Source organism: Gouania willdenowi, unplaced genomic scaffold (assembly GCF_900634775.1).
Source record: "Gouania willdenowi unplaced genomic scaffold, fGouWil2.1 scaffold_10_arrow_ctg1, whole genome shotgun sequence".
NCBI lineage: Eukaryota > Metazoa > Chordata > Actinopteri > Blenniiformes > Gobiesocidae > Gouania > Gouania willdenowi.
The window spans coordinates 507,828-518,351 of record NW_021144857.1 but is presented as its reverse complement, the minus strand read 5'-3'; the positions used below and the strand labels follow the sequence as shown (position 1 = coordinate 518,351).

The window sequence follows — 10,524 nt, the reverse complement described above, 5'->3', positions numbered from 1 at the left end:
AGAGCGAGAGGGAGGACCTCCGTGTCCCCGGGGTGCCAGAGGGAATTGTTGGTTACCAACATGGAGCGGCACCAGAGGAGCTGCATGGTGTGGACCCTGGGGGCAGGGCAAGCCCCTGACGGGGACCGACGGCCCAAAATCAAAACGGAAATGGAATGGAGGAATGTAAGAAGTAAATAAAATCAGGCTTTCCACACAAGCAAACGTTAATCTGGCGTTAATATGAGGGGAAAAACAGAGATTTTAACTGTGGCTCAGACAGAAAAATGTGTCCAATCCTCACCCTGCAGTAATCTGATCAATAATCTGATCAAATCAACCTGTTACATTGTTTATCAACGAAGGCCTTTCAAATTAAAAGTGCACTTTATCATTTTCATTGATTTCAATGACATTTACAAGCGTTGGGAAAACTCCATGTTCAGTGATTTCTAGACATCCCCAAAAATGATGACATCATGGCCCCGCCTCCTTTGCTTCAGACCTCTTTCATTCACAGATTACGTCCTTTTGGTTGATTTACGTACGGTGGGCGTGTCAGGAACCTGGATCGGAGAATACGTGCATCACTGCATACGCCTAAAAAAGTGCTTAAGGAGAATAGTAATAATCAAATAATAAGAATCCTTTTGTGTCATTATTTGCATGTTTGATATTGAAGTCATCCAAAAGTAACCACTTACTCTATCACATAATATAGTGATAAAGTAAGTTATTGATTCCATTTTTTAACAGGTTACTTGTAATTGTACTGATTTTATTTTTTAAAGTAACTCTCCATTCAGTGTATCATTGAATGAAGTGGTTCCAAACGTGAAAAATTAAAAACTCCGATATCCCCTCATAGCGAAAAAATATAAAAAAAAAAAAGTGTAACCTTTCTTGAAAAAAAAAATAAAAAACACAAACAAAAAAATTGGAATATTTTTCAAACCTCATTGAAACAATTTACAATTTGTAATCACATATTTCATATCAGTAATACAGCTTTCTATTAATAAAGTGCTTATTGTTTATGATTCATTGAATTGATTTGATGAGTACAGTGTCTGTCAGAAGTATGTATTCATGTGGGAGTTTAAGTAGAGTTGTCAATTATGGCCAAATGAATATGTGTTTGAAGGTTGGATTTACAAAAAAATGTGTACATAATCTGTAGCGTTATGAAGGGTAATATTCGTGGGTACAAAGTAAAATAGCGTGTGTGATTTCACTGATTTAATCCCATGGGACATGTGCATGATGAATTGATAAATAAAGTTTGTACCAAAGTGGTGGTTTAGGTAGAATCTGATTAAAGACATAAATTCATACAAATAATAATATTTATTTAACATTTGTTAGTGCAGGGGTGATTATTGTGTGTGTGTGTGTGTGTGTGTGTGTGTGTGTGTGTGTGTGTGTGTGTCAAAGCTAATGTTGAATGGCTTCTTTTCTTGGGAAAATCCTTTTTAGAATTTATTCTTTCTTTCAATAATTTCCCATGACAAGTTCAGTTTGACAATCTGAGAGACAATCTCAGTCAACAACTTGAGTAAGTAATAGTGTCTGATACAGTAATGTCAATACAAATATAGTTTATTCTCCAAAAACATGATTATAATAAAAGTCAATACAAAAAGTGATAATTTATTTTCCAAAAAAACATGATTATAATATACATTGTAATAAATAACAGATGAGCTACTCTGTGTCTGAGTTTAACTGACTCTGTGCTTTTAAAGCATCCTTGTTGTTCTGCTGGTTCTCCTTCACTGAGTTCTAATCACTGCTGGTCACATGGAAAGTTTACAATCTATTCACATGGTCCAACCTGTGGAACAGCACATCTATACTGTAGCTCTACCACCACCTCCTGGCTCTATATAGATACTACATTTACCTGCACTTATTACAAGATGTTTAACTGATAATATCATCTGTTTTACTGAAATGATTGATTCTCAATATTTAATGGTTTCACAAACCAAAAGGTTGTTTTCTGCACTAATTTACTCTTAAACCAGCAGTTGTTTTCAGACAGAGAACCTGTAAATTAACATCTTAAGCATGAAACTAATAATGTAAGTTTAGTAGAGTTTACTGACGTTAGCTCAGGTATGTAGCCTGTGCTACTAAAACTATCTAAACAGAGGCTCATTTAGCTTTTTAAATACTTTAAAGTGACTAAATAAACTTTTTAATAAGTCCATGAATGAGACCCTTCTCTTTCCTGTTTATTTATATTTTCCTCTCAACAATGTGTAGCTGTCACAGAGCCATCCAGATAGAGCTGTTATTATATTCTAATTCTACCATAAACTGTCATAAATGTATCTACATCGTCTCCTTCAAAAACTCTAAACCCAACCTGGCAACAAAGCTGTTGTTGACTTGTCCTGTGTTATATGTGTAGTTTATTTATTGTTTGATTTAGGCCCATTTATTTATTTATTATATAGAATTAGATTAAATCAATAACATTGATCTTTTCTGATTTCCATCAACAGGATTTTCTTTTTCCCAAAATGTTTTTCCTACAATTCTCCTCAGTGAGCGAAGGCCTCAGTGAGAATTGAACTCACGACCACTGGTTTACAAGACCAGTACTCTAACCTCTGAGCTATGAGGCCCTCTGTGTGTGTGTGTGTGTGTGTGTGTGTGTGTGTGTGTGTGTGTGTGTGTGCGCGTGCGTGTGTGGTTGCAGCCAATCAGAGCCACTCATAGAGAGTTTGAAGCCACACACACACACACACACACAGACACGCACACACGCACACACACACACACAGGCTTGGGGAGTAATGGATTACTAGTAACAGCGTTATGTAATCTGGATACAAAAATAATGTAACTATAATCTGTTACAGTACATTTAAAAACATGTAATCAGATTACCAGTATTTTTATTAAAAATGGGGATTACTTAGTGGGATTACTTCTTCAAAGCGAACAGAATATACACCGTGCAACAGATACACAGAGTGCACACACACATTGTGACACTTTGTAGCACTTCACCATAAACATGAAACCAATACTGCCTGCCTAGCTGTTTACCATCATGACTCAGGAGTTTTCACTGCATGAAAATTCCTGAGTCACTGTTTGCTGTGACCACACCAAATAAAACATGGAAAGGTAAATTACAAAGATGAATCCAAAGTTAACTTCTGACACAAACTCTCTACACCATAGACTGTAAACACACATCCCCACTACGCATCCTCAAGTTGCCTTCACTGACTGCCAACGCTGTAGGAATTAGGAACATCTACAACGGACACATCCAACAAACAGCAGAGCTGTTACAATATAAAGCTATTATGGTAACAGCTAACTTATATGATATTGTGCAGTAACATAACAGTTGTATATGTGTTTGTTGTGTCTATCACTGCATGATGCAGAATAACTGCATTTGTTTGTCTAGGAAATAATTTTCAACAAATTGAATTAAAGTCACTTCCTGTACATTACATGAAAGACATGCTGACACAGCAAAAATAACTAATAATTAACTATGGAGCATGTTATTACGTAAAACATCTACTTCATGGCACTTTTTTCCTGTAATTTTTTAATTAATTTAAAACCAGAATCAGGAAAACAGAAAAAACAGAAACAGGAAAAAAATAAAAACCAAATACAAAAAAAAGGTTTATTTCTGATTGGTTTTAAAATCAAAATAACAATGGTAACACATTATATCATTTTGTTTGTTTGTCTTTTTTACAAAGTGCAGTTGATTCTATATCTATATCATAAAAAATCTGTGACTGCAAGGCAAGGCAAGGCAAGGCAAATTTATTTATATAGCGCATTTCATACTCAAGGCAACTCAATGTGCTTTACATGATAAAACATTCAATTGTTTAAAATCAATAAGAACATTTAAATCAATAAGAACAATTAAAATCATCAGTAAAATCATCATTACATCAACAACATGACAAAAAATCTCTCTCTCAATCATATGCAGTAGAGAAAAAAAGTGCCTTTAACTTTGATTTAAAAATGTTCACATGTGATGCTGACTTCAGCTCTGCTGCAGTTTGTTCCACTTCTTTGCAGCATAACAACTAAAAGCAGCATCACCATGTTTACTGTGAGCTCTGGGCTCCACTATCTGACCTGTGTCCATAGATCTGAGAGACCTGCTGGGTTCATACCTGACTAACATGTCACTGATGTATTCTGGACCAAACCCATTCACAGATTTATACACCAGCAGCAGAACTTTAAAGTCTATTCTGAGGCTGACTGGGAGCCAGTGTAAAGACTTTAAAACTGGAGTAATGTGCTCTGACCTCTTTGTTCTGGTTAAGACCCGAGCTGCAGCGTTCTGAACCAGCTGTAGCTGTTTGATGCTCTTTTGGGGGATTCCTGTCAGAAGACCATTACAATAGTCCAGTCTGCTGGAGATAAAAGCATGGACCAGTTTCTCCTGATCTTTCTGAGCCATTAAACCTTTCACTCTGGAGATGTTCTTTAGGTGGTAGAAGGCTGTTTTTGTGATAGATTTGATCTGACTGCTGAATGTAAGATCTGAGTCAATCAGAACACCAAGGTTTTTGACTTGGTCTTTAGCTTTTAAAGATCGAGACTCAAGATAATTGCTGACAGCAGTCGTCTTTTCCTTGTTACCAAAGACAATCACCTCCGTCTTGTCATGGTTTAGTTGAAGGAAGTTTTCACTCATCCAGCAGTTTACTTTTTCTAAACAGTCACACAACACCTCAATGGGACCATGGTCATCTGGGTTCAGTGATAGATATAGTTGTGTGTCATCTGCATAGCTCTGATAATCAACCTTACAGTTCTGTAAAATTTGTCCTAAAGGAAGCATGTAAAGGTTAAACAGAAGGGGTCCAAGAACAGATCCCTGAGGAACCCCACAGGACATTGGTAATCTGTCAGATTCAAAGTTTCCAATGCTTACAAAATAGCTTCGCTCCTCCAAGTATGACTTAAACCATTGCATTACTTTACTACTGCAGGTGACAGATAGAACACATTTTTGTGGAGGTACATCTTTTAAATTAACGCAAGCCTCGAGATGCGTTCAAAGTCCCTGAAAAACCCAGAAATTTGTAAAATATCCCCACACAGCCCTGACACCACGTGAAAACAAAAGAGGACATGTTTAAAACCAGATGTATGGTCACCATACATGTCATCATTATTTAATAATGAATGGAAAAAATAAAAATGCAGTGTTATAGTTTGGTCACATGGGGAAGATTTATAAAGTTTTATTATTATGAATATATGGACTTTGGGCGCACGGTGGCTTACTGGTTAGCACGTCCGCCTCACAGCAAGAAGGTCCTGGGTTCAAGCCCTGGGGTGGACACTTGGGTCCTTTCTGTGTGGAGTTTGTGCTGCGTGGGTTTCCTCCGGGTACTCCGGCTTCCTCCCACAATCCAGAAAACATGACTGTAAGGTTGATTGAAGTCTCTAAATTGCCCGTAGGAGTGAATGAGTGAGTGGTTGTCTGTCTGTGTTGCCCTGTGATGGACTGGCGCCCTGTCCAGGGTGTACCCTCGCCCAGCGCCCCATGAGAGTCGGAGATTGGCACCGGCAGACCCTCGCGACCCTGTCAAACAGGAATAAGTGGGTATGAAAATGGATGGATGGATATATGGACACATCTGTAACCTTTGCACACCCAGAAACACAATATATTATGACTGTAAATATCATGTCTGCTATTAAAAACTGTATATTACAATAGTTAGCATATTAGCACACACTTAGCTATAATAGAGCTTTTCATCTGTAAACCCTTCTTAGAAACCAATGATCACACAATGTGTTGCCTGTTATCTCACGCTACGAGGTGACTATTGATGGAATTGTCCCTGTATAAATAAAGTTTCATTGAATTAATATGTGACCTTTGACAAATAAACAGTGGTTGCAAATATCAAACTACTTCTGTGTAACTCTATTGTAGTCCAGTCATCACATTTATAAACTATCTTAGTCATCTAGGATCTGTGCACCCTCAGAAAATCAGCTGCTCACATTGTTTTGACCTGAAATGATCTGATTTTCCACCGTTTGTAATTCTTCTCCAGTCTGCATTGACTCCTCCCACCAGAGCGTCATGTTTAAGGGAAGAAGGAAATGAAAATGGATAATTTATTATTCATTTTATTTATGAGTTAAAAAATGCAGCTATATTCTGAAAATGAAAAATTATTTCTGTTAATGGATTTTAAATTGAATTATGGTACAGATATACTTCCATAGTTTATACAGTTGACGTAGCGTTCTTATTCTCTATTACAAGTTCACAGAGAAGCTGCAGTGTTTGCAACTGTCGTCACCTAAAAAAAGACAAACAAACAAAACAATAAAATATGTTGCCATTGTTATTTGGATTATTATGATTTTAAAATTTAAAAATCAGAAATACACCGTTTTTTTTCTGTATTTTGTTTTTTCCGTTTTCCTGTTTCTGGTTTTAAATTAACTTAAAAAATTAATAATTTGGTTTTGAAACAAAATAACCAAAGAATGAAGGGTACATGGATTCAAACATGATCTAAATCATATTAATTTCTGAGTGTTGTTATCTGTTGATAACGCTCTTGGTTCAGTTCATTAGTTCTAACCTGATAAGTTAATAGTAAATGAGTGTTCAATGAACACGCCCTCTGAAGCTGTTTTGATGCACGGCACTGCTTCTCTTTAAACTCTTCACCACATTGTCCTTTTTGCTTTATTCCAGCCAGGAGAGGACCCTGGGCTATACCTGGAGAAGCAGCCTCTCTCCTCTCTGCTGCTGGTTTTTGATGGAACATCCAGCTGTGTCGTTGTGGGAAACATGCCTGTGAGCACCTCCCCCAGGAGGAATTCTGGGAATCAATGTTGGTATTGATGTCATACTACTACACTCTGCACTTAACACACCCAAAGTGTGTTGCCACGGTCCTCTCTGTCATTCAAACCGAGGTCATTGGTGATGCCATCCATGATCAAGATGCTACTAGCACATATAGGAAAGCAATCGCTGAATGGAAATCATTGGTTGAAAAAAAGGTGAATGTCAAGCAGCATTTTGTCAGGTCTGTTGTGTTTGTTTTTGTTTGCAATGCCTTTGAATAAGTTGTTTTGTGCCTGACTTGGCTAGCTACGCCACAAGTTTTCCCTCAGTGTCCTTAGGTCTCACATGTTAGATGGACCTTGAACTGAGACATGTTTGAATACTTTACATTGTAGTGTTGCACAAATGTTTGATCATTTTGTTTTTGCCTTCTTCACGTGACAAATCACAGCACTTTATACAGCAGCATATTATGTGTTTTGTTCATTGCTGTTGGTTTTGCTTTAAAAAAAAGTCTTAAATTGTCTTAAATTTGACATAAAAAGTGTGCAGCAACCACTGTTTCTGGTGTACGGTTCATACTGTTAATAAATGTTGATGGTACTCATACTCCTGGTTGTGATTCTGATAAGATGTTTATTCTAAGAACAAAAACTGGTTTTAAAATTTTGGTTTTAGTTTTAATATAGATTTAGTTTTATTTCAAGATGAGTCAACTTGTATCAAGAAACAGCTTAATCATTTTTCACAAATGCTGAGTCATTTTTTACTTAGATTAGTTGTTTTCTTCTTGTTCTGAAGCTTTCATTTGTCAAAATTAAAAAAGAAATATATAACATTTTTTAACAAGAATTATTTGTTTATAGTCAGTATATTTCACTTATTATTGTGCTGTAGGAAGTTTGATTTTAAGTAATTTAATCTAATAATCATCCATTTCTGCTTATTTTAACTCTTTAGAATATTCATCAGGATCTTCATATTATAAGATTCAACATTTTTTTTCAAGATTTCTTATTTAGTAAATATAACTTGCTACATGAACAGATAATGTCTCTTGTTTTAAGAATTCTCCTCAAATGTAGTGTTTTTTCTTATATTTTATCTCTAATTTGCAGCAAAGGCTTTGTTTTTAGATCAAATAGAGAGCAGCAGCTTTTCTGGGACAGTCCACAACAACATTAACTATAATATTGGTCAACAGATGAACTCCTCTGTCGTGTTGGTTAGGACAACGTGTCTAACAATAAAAGCCCATCATCACAGAGCTTCATTTGGACATTTCCTGATTAGCAATCATTTATTAGCTTTAGGTTTGGACCAGACGTGGGCCACACAATACTCAGTCTAGTATTGGCCACACCCCAAAGTAAACGCTCAAAATGAAGGAATAACACACAAAATATTAGCAAAACTGAACAAAAGGACAATAAAAGTACACAAATGTACTGTACAGTTTCACAAAATGACCATAAATATGCACAAAAAAAATCTAGAAAATACAACAAACAAACATGAATAACTCATTAAACACAAAAGAAGAAGAATACACAAAGACCCTGTCCTCTGAAGCTGGATTTCCTCTTCTCTCTCTCTCTCTCTAACTTCCTGCATTTAATCAGTGTGTGCTGTACTCAGACTCTGAATAACTTCTTACCAGGCTAAATCACCATGGTAACTTAGGCTGAACACCTAACCTGGTCTGTAGGTGTTATATTGTATTATAGTGCATTATTCTAAATGGTAAAATAGGTTCTATTGTTTTCAATGGTTTGTTGTGTCACAGAATTGCATTGTTTTGTCTTGATATTTAAAATTAATACATGCTAACCACAACATTAATTCTAATTAAATTCAGTACATCTACATGTCTGCTATATGTTGTCACCACTAAAATGTAGTATTTTTTTTCTAGATCATCACCAACTCAGGTTGATCCAGGCTGATTAAAACCATCCCATCTGAGCTGAGACATGAACTGATCCATTTATTCACACATTAGTTCTTCTAATGTCTTTAAACACTTTTATTGATACACACAGACCTGGTCAGAGCAGGTTACACTCCCAGTTAGGATCATGGAAAATAACATTTGCTCCATCTCAGTATCACGTTTAGACCTTTTTTAGACCTGTGTCCTGGGTATGATGGGTTTACGAGGTGAACAGTACTCAGCCATGTTGGGAAGTCCAGAAATCACACAGCATTTCACCCAATCATTGTGGTCCATGCCAGAAAATACCACAGACCAAGTATTTGTAGTGTAGTCATAGCACTCAACAATTCTGTTTCCTGTGCTACAAGAGACAACAAAGATCTTCTTGTTCATCACTGCAATGTCAAAGTAACTGTGTGTGTGGACCATTTCAGGGACATCGTACCAGGTGTTGGTCACTGGGTCATAAGCCTCAACAGAACTCAGATCTCTGAACCCATCGCTTCCTCCAACTGCAAAAATGTGGCCCATATATGCAACAACTCCAAGTCTATAACGAGGTGTTCCCATGGGAGTGATCAGTGTCCACTGGTTGGTGTCTGGGTTGTAATACTCAGCAGTATTCAGTACTCTATTACTACATCCTCCACATATGTAAATCTTGTTGTTCAGTGTGGTGCAGCTGGCCCTGATCCTCTCTTCATTCATTGATGCAATGAATGTCCACTGGTTGATGTTGGGCTGGTAGCGTTCAGCAGTTCTTTGTGAGGTTCCATCATCCCTGCAGCCTCCCATAGCATAGATGCATCCCTTTAGCACGGTAACACTCACAGAGCGCCGTGACTCCTGCATTGGTGACATCTCCTGCCAAGTGTGTGTGACTAGGTTTAACCTCCACACTCTGTTGGAGGGGTTGGTCCATCTTAAAACACCACCCACAATGTAGAAGCATCTACCAAGGAAGACAGTGCTGTAGAAGCGTAAGTGAGTCATGGAATCCTCCAGACTGGGATGAGTGTGAACTGTGATCCAGCTGTCAGTTCTGTAGTCAAAGGCCTCTATGGTCTTAGAATATATTCTAAACATCATTAAGACGGCGTTTGGCAAGCGACGGCAAAACAAGGTGTTGTTGATCCCAGACTCAGAGCAGGGTAACGAAGGTTGAGACATGACTTTAAGGGTATCAGAGACCAAGAGGTGGGACTCAAGGTTTGTTTTTACCACATCATTGTTAAGTACATTGTCTGTGATGTAACTTTTGTCCATCAGCCCCAGTCGTACCTTTGGTAACAGAGTAGAAATGGCTCCCTGTCGTTCCTCAGGCATGTGGTTTATCCATCTTAAAACACTTTGATAAACTGTGATCTCCTGGGTCACAGTAAGGTCATCCTGACCCAGGATATCAGCCAGCTCCTGCTCCGTAAACTGCAAAAACTCTTCACAGAGTGAAACCTCCTCAAAATTCTCACAGATAAAGTGAAAGGCCTCATACTTCAGTTGAAGAAAAATAGGAACGTAACAGAGTTTTGTAAATTGCCACATCTCGATGCAGTTTTCTGTACAGAGATGATCCTTAAGGACATCAAAACATGTTTGTTCCAGACTCTTTATATTGAACTGATGCACTTCCATCATTAGATCAAAAATTATAACTGTTGTCAGAGATAGAATAAGTAAAGTCACTGAGTCAAAAGAGTTTGTGAAATGACAATGAAGATCATGTGAAGATCAAAGCATTTTAGAACTTCAAAGATCAAAGTATTTTAGAACCTAG

General features: G+C 37.2%; 1 non-coding gene across 1 annotated transcript; it reads right to left on the bottom strand.

Annotated features, from left to right (window-relative positions):
- Positions 1 to 2,539: 2,539 nt before the first annotated feature.
- On the bottom strand, positions 2,540 to 2,612 carry trnat-ugu (transfer RNA threonine (anticodon UGU)). Its single transcript has one exon. It is a non-coding gene; the product is annotated as a tRNA-Thr (tRNA).
- Positions 2,613 to 10,524: the final 7,912 nt, after the last annotated feature.